Source organism: Kogia breviceps, chromosome 14 (assembly GCF_026419965.1).
Source record: "Kogia breviceps isolate mKogBre1 chromosome 14, mKogBre1 haplotype 1, whole genome shotgun sequence".
Taxonomy (NCBI): domain Eukaryota; kingdom Metazoa; phylum Chordata; class Mammalia; order Artiodactyla; family Physeteridae; genus Kogia; species Kogia breviceps.
In genome coordinates this window covers 44775706-44789586 of record NC_081323.1, presented here as the reverse complement: position 1 = coordinate 44789586, position 13881 = coordinate 44775706, and positions in this window count along the sequence as shown.

Sequence of the window (13881 nt, the reverse complement as noted above, 5' to 3'; positions counted from 1 at the left end):
TTGAAGCTGGCTGCGAATGCACAGCTTAGGAGGAAAGTGGTACCCGCATGCTACGAATTTCATCTCTTTATGGTGTCCGAAGAGGAACTCGGCACTTGTACTTCCCACGTGAGGTTAGCAGGCATCTCCACGAGAGTGTATCCACAAAAGGAACACCTTGAAGGTGGCTAGTAATGCACAGCTTAGGAGGAAAGCAGTATCCGCATGCTACGAATTTGATTTCTTACTGTTGCCCTGCAAAGGAACTGTGGCACGTGTACTTCCCAAGTGAGCTTACCCGGCATTTCCACGAGAGTCTATTCACAAAGGTACACTTTGAAGCTGGCTGCAAACGCACAGCTTACGAGGAAAGCGGAACCCGCACGCTACGAATTATATCTCTTGATGGTGCCCATGAAAGGAACTCTGGCACTTGTACTTCCCAAGTGAGCTTAGCCGGCATCTCCACGAGCGTCTATCACAAAGGAACACCTTGAAGCTGGCTGAGAATGCACAGATTAGGAGGAAAGTGGTACCTGCATGCTACGAATTTGATCTCTTGATGGTGCCCCGGAAAGGAAGTCGGGCACTTGTACTTCCCACGTGAACTTGGCAGGCATCTCCGCGAGAGTCTATCCACAAAAGGAACACCTTGAAGGTGGCTAGGAATGCACAGCTTAGGAGGAAAGCAGTATCCGCATGCTACGAATTTGATCTCTTAATGTTACCCTGCAAAGGAACTCTGGCACGTGTACTTCTCAAGTGAGCTTACCCGGCATTTCCACGAGACTCTATCCACAAAGGTACACCTTGAATCTGGCTGCGAATGCACAGCTTAGGAGGAAAGCGGTACCCACATGCTATGAATTTGATCTGTTGATGTTGCCCCGGAAAGGAACGTTGCCACGTGTACTTCCCACGTGAACTTAGCCGGCCCTTCCAGGAGAGTCTATCCACAAAAGGAACACCTTGAAGGTGGCTGCGAATGCACAGTTTAGGAGGAAAGCAGTACCAGCATTCTACGAATTTGATCTCTTGATGGTGCTCCGGAAAGGAACTCTGGCACCTGTACTTCCAAAATGAGCTTAGCCGGCACCTCCACGAGAGTCTATCCACAAAAGGAACACCTTAAAGCGGGCTGCGAATGCACACTTTGGAGGAAAGCGGTTCCCGCATGCTAATAATTGATCTCTTGATGGGGCCCCGGAACGGAACTCTCGCACTTGTACTTCCCACGTGAGCTAAGCCTGCATCTCCACGAGACTCTATCCACAAAAGGAACACCTTAAAACTGGCTGCGAATGCACACCTTAGGATGAAAGCAGTACCCGCCTGCTACGAATTTGTTCTCTTGATTTGGTCACGGAATGGAACTGTGACACTTGTACATCCCACGTGATCTTAGCCGGCATCTCCACGAGTATCTATCCACAAAAGGAACACCTTCAAACTGGCTGCGAATGAACAGATTAGGAGGAAAGCAATACCTCCATGCTACGAATTTGATATCTTGATGGTGTCCCGGAAAGGAACTCTGGCAAGTGTACTTCCCAGGTTAGTTCTGGCGGCATCTCCACGAGAGTCTATCCACAAAAGGAACACCTTGAAGCTGGCTGCGAATGCACAGCTTAGGAGGAAAATGGTACCCGCATGCTACGAATTTGATCTCTTGATGTTGCCACGGAAAGGAACTCTGTCACGTGTACTTCCCACGTGAGCTTCGCAGGCATCTCCGCGAGAGTCTATCCACAAAAGGAACACCTTGAAGGTGGCTAGGAATGCACAGCTTAGGAGGAAAGCAGTATCCGCATGCTACGAATTTGATCTCTTAATGTTACCCTGCAAAGGAACTCTGGCACGTGTACATCTCAAGTGAGCTTACCCGGCATTTCCACGAGACTCTATCCACAAAGGTACACCTTGAATCTGGCTGCGAATGCACAGCTTAGGAGGAAAGCAGGACCCGCATGCTACGAATTTGATCTGTTGATGTTGCCCCGGAAAGGAACGTTGCCACGTGTACTTCCCACGTGAACTTAGCCGGCACTTCCAGGATAGTCTATCCACAAAAGGAACACCTTGAAGGTGGCTGCGAATGCACAGCTTAGGAGGAAAGCAGTACCAGCATTCTACGAATTTGATTTCTTGATGGTGCTCCTGAAAGGAACTCTGGCACCTGTACTTCCAAAATGAGCTTAGCCGGCACGTCCACGAGATTCTATCCACAAAAGGAATACCTTGAAGGTGGCAGCGACTGCACAGGTTAGGAGGAAATCTGTAACGCATGCGATGAATTTGATCTCTTGATGGGGCCCCGGAAAGGAACTCGGGCACTTGTACTTCCCACGAGAGCTTAGTCTGCATCTCCACGATAGTCTCTCCACAAAAGGAACACCTTGAAGCTGGCTGCGAATGCACAGATTAGGAGGAAAGCAGTATGCGCATTCTACGAATTTGACCTTTGATGGTGCCCTGGAAAGGAATTCGGGCACTTGTTCATCCCAAATAACCTTAGCCGGCATCTCCATGATAGTCTATCCACAGAGGAACACCTTGAAGCTGGCTGCGAATGCACACCTCAGGAGGAAAGCAGTACCCGCATGCTACGAATGTCATCCCTTGTTGGTGGCCCGGAAAGGATCTCGGCCAATGGTACTTCCCAAGTGAGCTTAGCTGGCATCGTCACGAGATTCGATCCTCAAAAGCAACACCTTGAAGTTGGCTGCGAATGCACAGATTTGGAGGAATGCGGTAACAGCATTTGACAAATTTGATCTCTTGATGGTGCCCCGGACAGGGACTCGGGCAGTTGTACTTACCACGTGAGCTTAGCCGGCATCTCCACGAGAATCTATATACAAAAGGAAAACCTTGATGCTGGCTGCGAATGCACAGCTTAGGAGGAAAGCAGTACCCGCATGCTACGAATCTGATCTCTTGATGTTGCCCCGGAAAAGAACTCTGGCACGTGTACTTCCTAGGTTAGCTTAGCCAGCATCTCCACGAGAGTCTATCCACAAAAGGAACACCTTAAAGCTGGCTGGAATGCACAGCTTAGGAGGAAAGCAGTACCCGTATCCTACGAATGTGATCGCTTGATGGTGCCCCGGAGAGGAACTCTGGCACGTGTACCTCCAAAGGGAGCATCGCCGGAATCTCCACGAGAGTTTATCCACAAAAGGAACACCTTGAACCTGGCTGCGAATGCACAGATTAGGAGGAAAGCAGTACCCGCATGCTACGAATTTGATCTCTTGACGGGGCCCCAAAACGAAGCTCTGGCAATTGTACTTCCCACTTGACCTTAGCCGGCACCTCCACGAGAGTCTATCCACAAAAGGAACACCTTGAGGTTGCCTGAGAATGCACAGCTTAGGAGGAAATCAGTACCCGCATGCTACAAATGAGATGTCTTGATGGTGCCCCGGAAAGGACCTCTGGCACTTTTAGTTGCCAAGTGAGCTTAGCTGGAATCTCCACGAGAGTCTATCCACAAAACGAAAACCTTGAAGCTGGCTGCAAATGACCAGATTAGGAGGAAAGCGGTATCTGCATGCTACGAATGTGATCTCTTGATGGTGCCCCGGAAAGGAACTCTGGAACTTGTACTTCCCACGTGAGCTTAGCCGGCATCTCCACGAGAGGTTATCCACAAAAGGAACACCTTGAAGCTGTCTGCGAATGCACAGCTTAGGAGGAAAGCAGTACCCGCATTCTACGAATTTGATCTCTTGATGGTGCTCCGGAAAGGAACTCTGGCACGTGTACTTCCAAAATGAGCTTATCCGGCACCTCCACGAGAGACTATCCGCAAAAGGAACACCTTAAAGCTGGCTGCGGATGCACAGCTTTGGAGGAAAGCGGTACCCGCATGCTACTAATTGATCTCTTGATGGGGCCGCAGTACGGAACTCTCGCACTTGTACTTCCCACGTGAGCTAAGCCGGCATCTCCACGAGAGTCTATCCACAAAAGAATCCCCTTGAAGTTGGCTGCGAATACACAGGTTAGGAGGAAAGCTGTACCCGCATGAGACGAATTTGATCTCTGGATGGGGCCCCGGAAAGGAACGCGGGCACTTGTACTTCCCACGAGAGCTTAGTCGGCATCTCCACGAGAGTCTATCCACAAAAGGAACACCTTGAAGCTGGCTGGGAATGCACAGATTAGGAGGAAAGCAGTACACGCATCCTACGAATTTGATCCCTTGATGGTGCTCCGGAAAGGAATTCGGGCACTTGTTCTTCCCAAATGACCTTAGCCGGCACCTCTACGACAGTCTATCCACAGAGGAACACCTTGAAGCTGGCTGCAAATGCACACCTTAGGAGGAAAGCAGTACCCGCATGCTACGAATGTCATCCCTTGTTGGTTTCCCGGAAAGGGTCTCGGCCAATGGTACTTCCCATGTGAGCTTAGCTGGCATCGCCACGAGAGTCTATCCACAAAAGGAACACCTTGAAGGTGGCTGCGAATGCACAGCTTTGGAGGAATGCGGTACCAGCATTCGACAAATTTGATCTCTTCATGGTGCCCCGGAAAGGGACTCGGGTAGTTGTACTTACCACGTGAGCTTAGTCGGCATCTCCACGAGAGTCTAACCACGAAAGGAACACCTTAAAGGTGGCTGCGAATGCACAGCTTAGGAGGAATGCGGTGCCCGCATGCGACGAATTTGATCTCTTGATGGTGTCCCGGAAAGGAACTCTGTCAATTGTACTTCCCACATTAGCTTACCCGGCATCTCAACCAGAGTCTCTCCACAAAAGGAAAACCTTGAGGCTGGCTGCGAATGCACAGATTAGGGAGAAAGCAGTCCCCGCATGCTACGAATTTGATCACTTGATGGTTCCCCGGAAAGGAACTCTGGCACGTGTACTTCCCAAGTGAGCTTAGCCGGCATCTCCACGAGTCTATCACAAAGGAACACCTTGAAGCTGGCTGCGAATGCACAGCTTAGGAGGAAGGTGGTACCCGCATGCTCCGAATTTGATCTATTGATGGTGCCCCGGAAAGGTACTCAGGCACTTGTACGTCCCAAGTGAGCTTACACGGCATCTCCACGAGAGTCTATCCACAAAGGAACATCTTGAAGCTGGCTGCGAATGCACAGTTTAGGGGGAAATCTTTACCCGCATGCTACGAATTTGATCTCTTGATGGTGCCCCGGAAAGGAACTCGGGCAATTGTTCTTCCCACGTGAGCGTAGACGGCATCTCCACGAGAGTCTATCCAAAAAGGAACACCCTGAAGTTTGCTGCGAATGCACAGCTTAGGAGGAAAGCGGAACCCGCACGCTACGAATTTGATCTCTGGATGGTGGCCCGCAAAGGAACTCTGGCACTTGTACTTTCCAAGTATACTTAGCCAGCATCTCCACCAGAGTCTATCACAAAGGAACACCTTGAAGCTGGCTGCGAATGCACAGCTTAGGAGGAAAGTGGTACCCGCATGCTACGAATTTCATTTCTTTATGGTGTCCCGAAGAGGAACTCGGCACTTGTACTTCCCACGTGAGGTTAGCAGGCATCTCCACGAGAGTGTATCCACAAAAGGAACACCTTGAAGGTGGCTAGTAATGCACAGCTTAGGAGGAAAGCAGTATCCGCATGCTACGAATTTGATTTCTTACTGTTGCCCTGCAAAGGAACTGTGGCACGTGTACTTCCCAAGTGAGCTTACCCGGCATTTCCACGAGAGTCTATTCACAAAGGTACACTTTGAAGCTGGCTGCAAATGCACAGCTTACGAGGAAAGCAGAACCCACACGCTACGAATTTCATCTCTTGATGGTGCCCCTGAAAGGAACTCTGGCACTTGTACTTCCCAAGTGAGCTTAGCCGGCATCTCCACGAGCGTCTATCACAAAGGACCACCTTGAACCTGGCTGCGAATGCACAGCTTAGGAGGAAAGTGGTACCCGCATGCTACGAATTTGATCTCTTGATGGTGCCCTGGAAAGGAAGTCGGGCACTTGTACTTCCCACGTGAGCTTCGCAGGCATCTCCGTGAGAGTCTATCCACAAAAGGAACACCTTGAAGGTGGCTAGGAATGCACAGCGTAGGAGGAAAGCAGTATCCGCATGCTACGAATTTGATCTCTTAATGTTACCCTGCAAAGGAACTCTGGCACGTGTACTTCTCAAGTGAGCTTACCCGGCATTTCCACGAGACTCTATCCACAAAGGTACACCTTGAATCTGGCTGCGAATGCACAGCTTAGGAGGAAAGCGGTACCCACATGCTACGAATTTGATCTGTTGATGTTGCCCCGGAAAGGAACGTTGCCACATGTAATTCCCACGTGAACTTAGCCGGCACTTCCAGGAGACTATATCCACAAAAGGAACACCTTGAAGGTGGCTGCGAATGCACAGCTTTGGAGGAAAGCAGTACCAGCATTCTACGAATTTGATCTCTTGATGGTGCTCCGGAAAGGAACTCTGGCACCTGTACTTCTAAAATGAGCTTAGCCGGCACCTCCACGAGAGTCTATCCACAAAAGGAACACCTTAAAGCTGGCTGCGAATGCACACTTTGGAGGAAAGCGGTACCCGCATGCTAATAATTGATCTCTTGATGGGGCCCCGGAACGGAACTCTCGCACTTGTACTTCCCACGTGAGCTAAGCCGGCATCTCCACGAGAGTCTATCCACAAAAGGAACACCTTGAAGGTGGCAGTGAATGCACAGTTTAGGAGGAAATCTGTACCGCATGCGACGAATTTGATCTCTTGATGGGGCACCGGAAAGGAACTCGGGCACTTGTACTTCCCACGAGAGCTTAGTCGGCATCTCCACGATAGTCTCTCCACAAAAGGAACACCTTGAATCTGTCTGCAAATGCACAGATTAGGAGGAAAGCAGTACGTGCATTCTACGAATTGGATCCGTTGATGGTGCCCCGGAAAGGAATTCGGGCACTTGTTCTTCCCAAATGACCTTTGCCGGCATCTCCATGATAGTCTATCCACAGAGGAACACCTTGAAGCTGGCTGCGAATGCACACCTCAGGAGGAAAGCAGTACCCGCATGCTACGGATGTCATCCCTTGTTGGTGGCCCGGAAAGGATCTCGGCCAATGGTACTTCCCAAGTGAGCTTAGCTGGCATCGTCACGAGAGTCTATCCTCAAAAGCAACACCTTGAAGGTGGCTGCGAATGTACAGATTTGGAGGAATGCGGTAACAGCATTTGAAAAATTTGATCTCTTGATGGTGCCCCGGAAAGGGACTCGGGCAGTTGTACTTACCACGTGAGCTTAGCCGGCATCTCCACGAGAATCTATATACAAAAGAAACACCTTGAAGCTGGCTGCGAATGCACAGCTTAGGAGGAAAGCAGTACCCGCATGCTAGGAATTTGATTTCTTGATGTTGTCCCGGAAAAGAACTCTGGCACGTGTACTTCCTAGGTTAGCTTAGCCGGGCATCTCCACGAGAGTCTATCCACAAAAGGAACACCTTAAAGCTGGCTGGAATGCACAGCTTAGGAGGAAAGCAGTACCCGTATCCTACGCATGTGATCGCTTGATGGTGCCCCGGAGAGGAACTCTGGCACTTGTACCTCCAAAGGGAGCATCGCCGGAATCTCCACGAGAGTCTATCCACAAAAGAACACCTTGAGGTTGTCTGCGAATGCACAGCTTAGAAGGAAAGCAGTACACCCATGCTACGAACGAGATGTCTTGATGGTGCCCCGGAAAGGACCTCTGGCACTTTTAGTTGCCAAGTGAGCTTAGCTGGAATCTCCACGAGAGTCTATCCACAAAACGAAAACCTTGAAGCTGGCTGCAAATGACCAGATTAGGAGGAAAGCGGTACCTGCATGCTACGAATGTGATCTCTTGATGGTGCCCCGGAAAGGAACTCTGGAACTTGTACTTCCCACGTGAGCTTAGCCAGCATCTCCACGAGAGGTTATCCACAAAAGGAACACCTTGAAGCTGTCTGCGAATGCACAGCTTAGGAGGAAAGCAGTACCCGCATTCTACGAATTTGATCTGTTGATGGTGCTCCGGAAAGGAACTCTGGCACGTGTACTTCCAAAATGAGCTTATCCGGCACCTCCACGAGAGACTATCCGCAAAAGGAACACCTTAAAGCTGGCTGCGGATGCACAGCTTTGGAGGAAAGCGGTACCCGCATGCTAATAATTGATCTCTTGATGGGGCCACAGTACGGAACTCTCGCACTTGTACTTCCCACGTGAGCTAAGCCGGCATCTCCACGAGAGTCTATCCACAAAAGGATCACCTTGAAATCGGCTGCGAATACACAGGTTAGGAGGAAAGCTGTACCAGCATGAGACGAATTTGATCTCTGGATGGGGCCCCGGAAAGGAACGCGGGCACTTGTACTTCCCACGAGAGCTTAGTCGGCATCTCCACGAGAGTCTATCCACAAAAGGAACACCTTGAAGCTGGCTGGGAATGCACAGATTAGGAGGAAAGCAGTACACGCATCCTACGAATTTGATCCCTTGATGGTGCTCCGGAAAGGAATTCGGGCACTTGTTCTTCCCAAATGACCTTAGCCGGCATCTCTACGACAGTCTATCCACAGAGGAACACCTTGAAGCTGGCTGCAAATGCACACCTTAGGAGGAAAGCAGTACCCGCATGCTACGAATGTCATCCCTTGTTGGTTTCCCGGAAAGGGTCTCGGCCAATGGTACTTCCCAAGTGAGCTTAGCTGGCATCGCCACGAGAGTCTATCCACAAAAGGAACACCTTGAAGGTGGCTGCGAATGCACAGCTTTGGAGGAATGCGGTACCAGCATTCGACAAATTTGATCTCTTCATGGTGCCCCGGAAAGGGACTCGGGTAGTTGTACTTACCACATGAGCTTAGTCGGCATCTCCACGAGAGTCTATCCACAAGAGGAACACCTTGAAGCTGGCTACGAATGCACACCTTAGGAGGAAAGCAGTACCCACATGCTACGAATTTGATCTCTTGATGTTGCCACGGTAAGGAACTCTGTCACGTGTACTTCCCACGTGAGCTTAGCCGGCACCTGCACGAGAGTCTAACCATGAAAGGAACACCTTAAAGGTGGCTGCGAATGCACAGCTTAGGAGGAATGCAGTGCCCGCATGCGACGAATTTGATCTCTTGATGGTGCCCCGGAAAGGAACTCTGGCACTTGTACTTCCCACATTAGCTTACCCGGCATCTCAACCAGAGTCTCTCCACAAAAGGAAAACGTTGAGGCTGGCTGCGAATGCACAGATTAGGGAGAAAGCAGTACCCGCATGCTACGAATTTGATCACTTGATGGTTCCCCGGAAAGGAACTCTGGCACGTGTACTTCCCAAGTGAGCTTAGCCGGCATCTCCACGAGTCTATCACAAAGGAACACCTTGAAGCTGGCTGCGAATGCACAGCTTAGGAGGAAAGTGGTACCCGCATGCTCCGAATTTGATCTATTGATGGTGCCCCGGAAAGGTACTCAGGCACTTGTACTTCCCAAGTGAGCTTACACGGCATCTCCACGAGAGTCTATCCACAAAGGAACACCTTGAAGCTGGCTGCGAATGCACAGTTTAGGGGGAAATCTTTACCCGCATGCTACGAATTTGATCTCTTGATGGTGCCCCGGAAAGGAACTCGGGCAATTGTTCTTCCCACGTGAGCGTAGACGGCATCTCCACGAGAGTCTATCCAAAAAGGAACACCCTGAAGTTTGCTGCGAATGCACAGCTTAGGAGGAAAGCGGAACCCGCACGCTACGAATTTGATCTCTGGATGGTGGCCCGGAAAGGAACTCTGGCACTTGTACTTTCCAAGTATACTTAGCCAGCATCTCCACGAGAGTCTATCACAAAGGAACACCTTGAAGCTGGCTGCGAATGCACAGCTTAGGAGGAAAGTGGTACCCGCATGCTACGAATTTCATCTCTTTATGGTGTCCCGAAGAGGAACTCGGCACTTGTACTTCCCACGTGAGGTTAGCAGGCATCTCCACGAGAGTGTATCCACAAAAGGAATACCGTGAAGGTGGCTAGTAATGCACAGCTTAGGAGGAAAGCAGTATCCGCATGCTACGAATTTGATTTCTTACTGTTGCCCTGCAAAGGAACTGTGGCACGTGTACTTCCCAAGTGAGCTTACCCGGCATTTCCACGAGAGTCTATTCACAAAGGTACACTTTGAAGCTGGCTGCAAATGCACAGCTTACGAGGAAAGCAGAACCCGCACGCTACGAATTTCATCTCTTGATGGTGCCCCTGAAAGGAACTCTGGCACTTGTACTTCCCAAGTGAGCTTAGCCGGCATCTCCACGAGCGTCTATCACAAAGGAACACCTTGAAGCTGGCTGCGAATGCACAGCTTAGGAGGAAAGTGGTACCCGCATGCTACGAATTTGATCTCTTGATGGTGCCCCGGAAAGGAAGTCGGGCACTTGTACTTCCCACGTGAACTTGGCAGGCATCTCCGCGAGAGTCTACCCACAAAAGGAACACCTTGAAGGTGGCTAGGAATGCACAGCGTAGGAGGAAAGCAGTATCCGCATGCTACGAATTTGATCTCTTAATGTTACCCTGCAAAGGAACTCTGGCACGTGTACTTCTCAAGTGAGCTTACCCGGCATTTCCACGAGACTCTATCCACAAAGGTACACCTTGAATCTGGCTGCGAATGCACAGATTAGGAGGAAAGCGGTACCCACATGCTACGAATTTGATCTGTTGATGTTGCCCCGGAAAGGAACATTGCCACATGTAATTCCCACGTGAACTTGGCCGGCACTTCCAGGAGACTATATCCACAAAAGGAACACCTTGAAGGTGGCTGCGAATGCACAGCTTAGGAGGAAAGCAGTACCAGCATTCTACGAATTTGATCTCTTGATGGTGCTCCGGAAAGGAACTCTGGCACCTGTACTTCTAAAATGAGCTTAGCCGGCACCTCCACGAGAGTGTATCCACAAAAGGAACACCTTAAAGCTGGCTGCGAATGCACACCTTTGGAGGAAAGCGGTACCCGCATGCTAATAATTGATCTCTTGATGGGGCCCCGGAACGGAACTCTCGCACTTGTACTTCCCACGTGAGCTAAGCCGGCATCTCCACGAGCGTCTATCCACAAAAGGAACACCTTGAAGGTGGCAGTGAATGCACAGGTTAGGAGGAAATCTGTACCGCATGCGACGAATTTGATCTCTTGATGGGGCACCGGAAAGGAACTCGGGCACTTGTACTTCCCACGAGAGCTTAGTCGGCATCTCCACGATAGTCTCTCCACAAAAGGAACACCTTGAAGCTGTCTGCGAATGCACAGATTAGGAGGAAAGCAGGACGCGCATTCTAAGAATTTGATCCGTTGATGGTGCCCCGGAAAGGAATTCGGGCACTTGTTCTTCCCAAATGACCTTTGCCGGCATCTCCATGATAGTCTATCCACAGAGGAACACCTAGAAGCTGGCTGCGAATGCACACCTCAGGAGGAAAGCAGTACCCGCATGCTACGGATGTCATCCCTTGTTGGTGGCCCGGAAAGGATCTCGGCCAATGGTACTTCCCAAGTGAGCTTAGCTGGCATCGTCACGAGAGTCTATCCTCAAAAGCAACACCTTGAAGGTGGCTGCGAATGTACAGATTTGGAGGAATGCGGTAACAGCATTTGAAAAATTTGATCTCTTGATGGTGCCCCGGAAAGGGACTCGGGCAGTTGTACTTACCACGTGAGCTTAGCCGGCATCTCCACGAGAATCTATATACAAAAGAAACACCTTGAAGCTGGCTGCGAATGCACAGCTTAGGAGGAAAGCAGTACCCGCATGCTAGGAATTTGATTTCTTGATGTTGTCCCGGAAAAGAACTCTGGCACGTGTACTTCCTAGGTTAGCTTAGCCGGCATCTCCACGAGAGTCTATCCACAAAAGGAACACCTTAAAGCTGGCTGGAATGCACAGCTTAGGAGGAAAGCAGTACCCGTATCCTACGCATGTGATCGCTTGATGGTGCCCCGGAGAGGAACTCTGGCACTTGTACCTCCAAAGGGAGCATCGCCGGAATCTCCACGAGAGTCTATCCACAAAAGAACACCTTGAGGTTGTCTGCGAATGCACAGCTTAGAAGGAAAGCAGTACACCCATGCTACGAACGAGATGTCTTGATGGTGCCCCGGAAAGGACCTCTGGCACTTTTTGTTGCCAAGTGAGCTTAGCTGGAATCTCCACGAGAGTCTATCCACAAAACGAAAACCTTGAAGCTGGCTGCAAATGACCAGATTAGGAGGAAAGCGGTACCTGCATGCTACGAATGTGATCTCTTGATGGTGCCCCGGAAAGGAACTCTGGAACTTGTACTTCCCACGTGAGCTTAGCCAGCATCTCCACGAGAGGTTATCCACAAAAGGAACACCTTGAAGCTGTCTGCGAATGCACAGCTTAGGAGGAAAGCAGTACCCGCATTCTACGAATTTGATCTCTTGATGGTGCTCCGGAAAGGAACTCTGGCACGTGTACTTCCAAAATGAGCTTATCCGGCACCTCCACGAGAGACTATCCGCAAAAGGAACACCTTAAAGCTGGCTGCGGATGCACAGCTTTGGTGGAAAGCGGTACCCACATGCTAATAATTGATCTCTTGATGGGGCCGCAGTACGGAACTCTCGCACTTGTACTTCCCACGTGAGCTAAGCCGGCATCTCCACGAGAGTCTATCCACAAAAGGATCACCTTGAAATCGGCTGCGAATACACAGGTTAGGAGGAAAGCTGTACCAGCATGAGACGAATTTGATCTCTGGATGGGGCCCCGGAAAGGAATGCGGGCACTTGTACTTCCCACGAGAGCGTAGTCGGAATCTCCACGAGAGTCTATCCACAAAAGGAACACCTTGAAGCTGGCTGGGAATGCACAGATTAGGAGGAAAGCAGTACACGCATCCTACGAATTTGATCCCTTGATGGTGCTCCGGAAAGGAATTCGGGCACTTGTTCTTCCCAAATGACCTTAGCCGGCATCTCTACGACAGTCTATCCACAGAGGAACACCTTGAAGCTGGCTGCAAATGCACACCTTAGGAGGAAAGCAGTACCCGCATGCTACGAATGTCATCCCTTGTTGGTTTCCCGGAAAGGGTCTCGGCCAATGGTACTTCCCAAGTGAGCTTAGCTGGCATCGCCACGAGAGTCTATCCACAAAAGGAACACCTTGAAGGTGGCTGCGAATGCACAGCTTTGGAGGAATGCGGTACCAGCATTCGACAAATTTGATCTCTTCATGGTGCCCCGGAAAGTGACTCGGGTAGTTGTACTTACCACATGAGCTTAGTCGGCATCTCCACGAGAGTCTATCCACAAGAGGAACACCTTGAAGCTGGCTACGAATGCACACCTTAGGAGGAAAGCAGTACCCACATGCTACGAATTTGATCTCTTGATGTTGCCACGGAAAGGAACTCTGTCACGTGTACTTCCCACGTGAGCTTAGCCGGCACCTGCACGAGAGTCTAACCATGAAAGGAACACCTTAAAGGTGGCTTCGAATGCACAGCTTAGGAGGAATGCGGTGCCCGCATGCGACGAATTTGATCTCTTGATGGTGCCCCGGAAAGGAACTCTGGCACTTGTACTTCCCACATTAGCTTATCCGGCATCTCAACACGAGTCTCTCCACAAAAGGAAAACCTTGAGGCTGGCTGCGAATGCACAGATTAGGGAGAAAGCAGTACCCGCATGCTACGAATTTGATCACTTGATGGTTCCCCGGAAAGGAACCCTGGCACGTGTACTTCCCAAGTGAGCTTAGCCGGCATCTCCACGAGTCTATCACAAAGGCACACCTTGAAGCTGGCTGCGAATGCACAGCTTAGGAGGAAAGTGGTACCCGCATGCTCCGAATTTGATCTATTGATGGTGCCCCGGAAAGGTACTCAGGCACTTGTACTTCC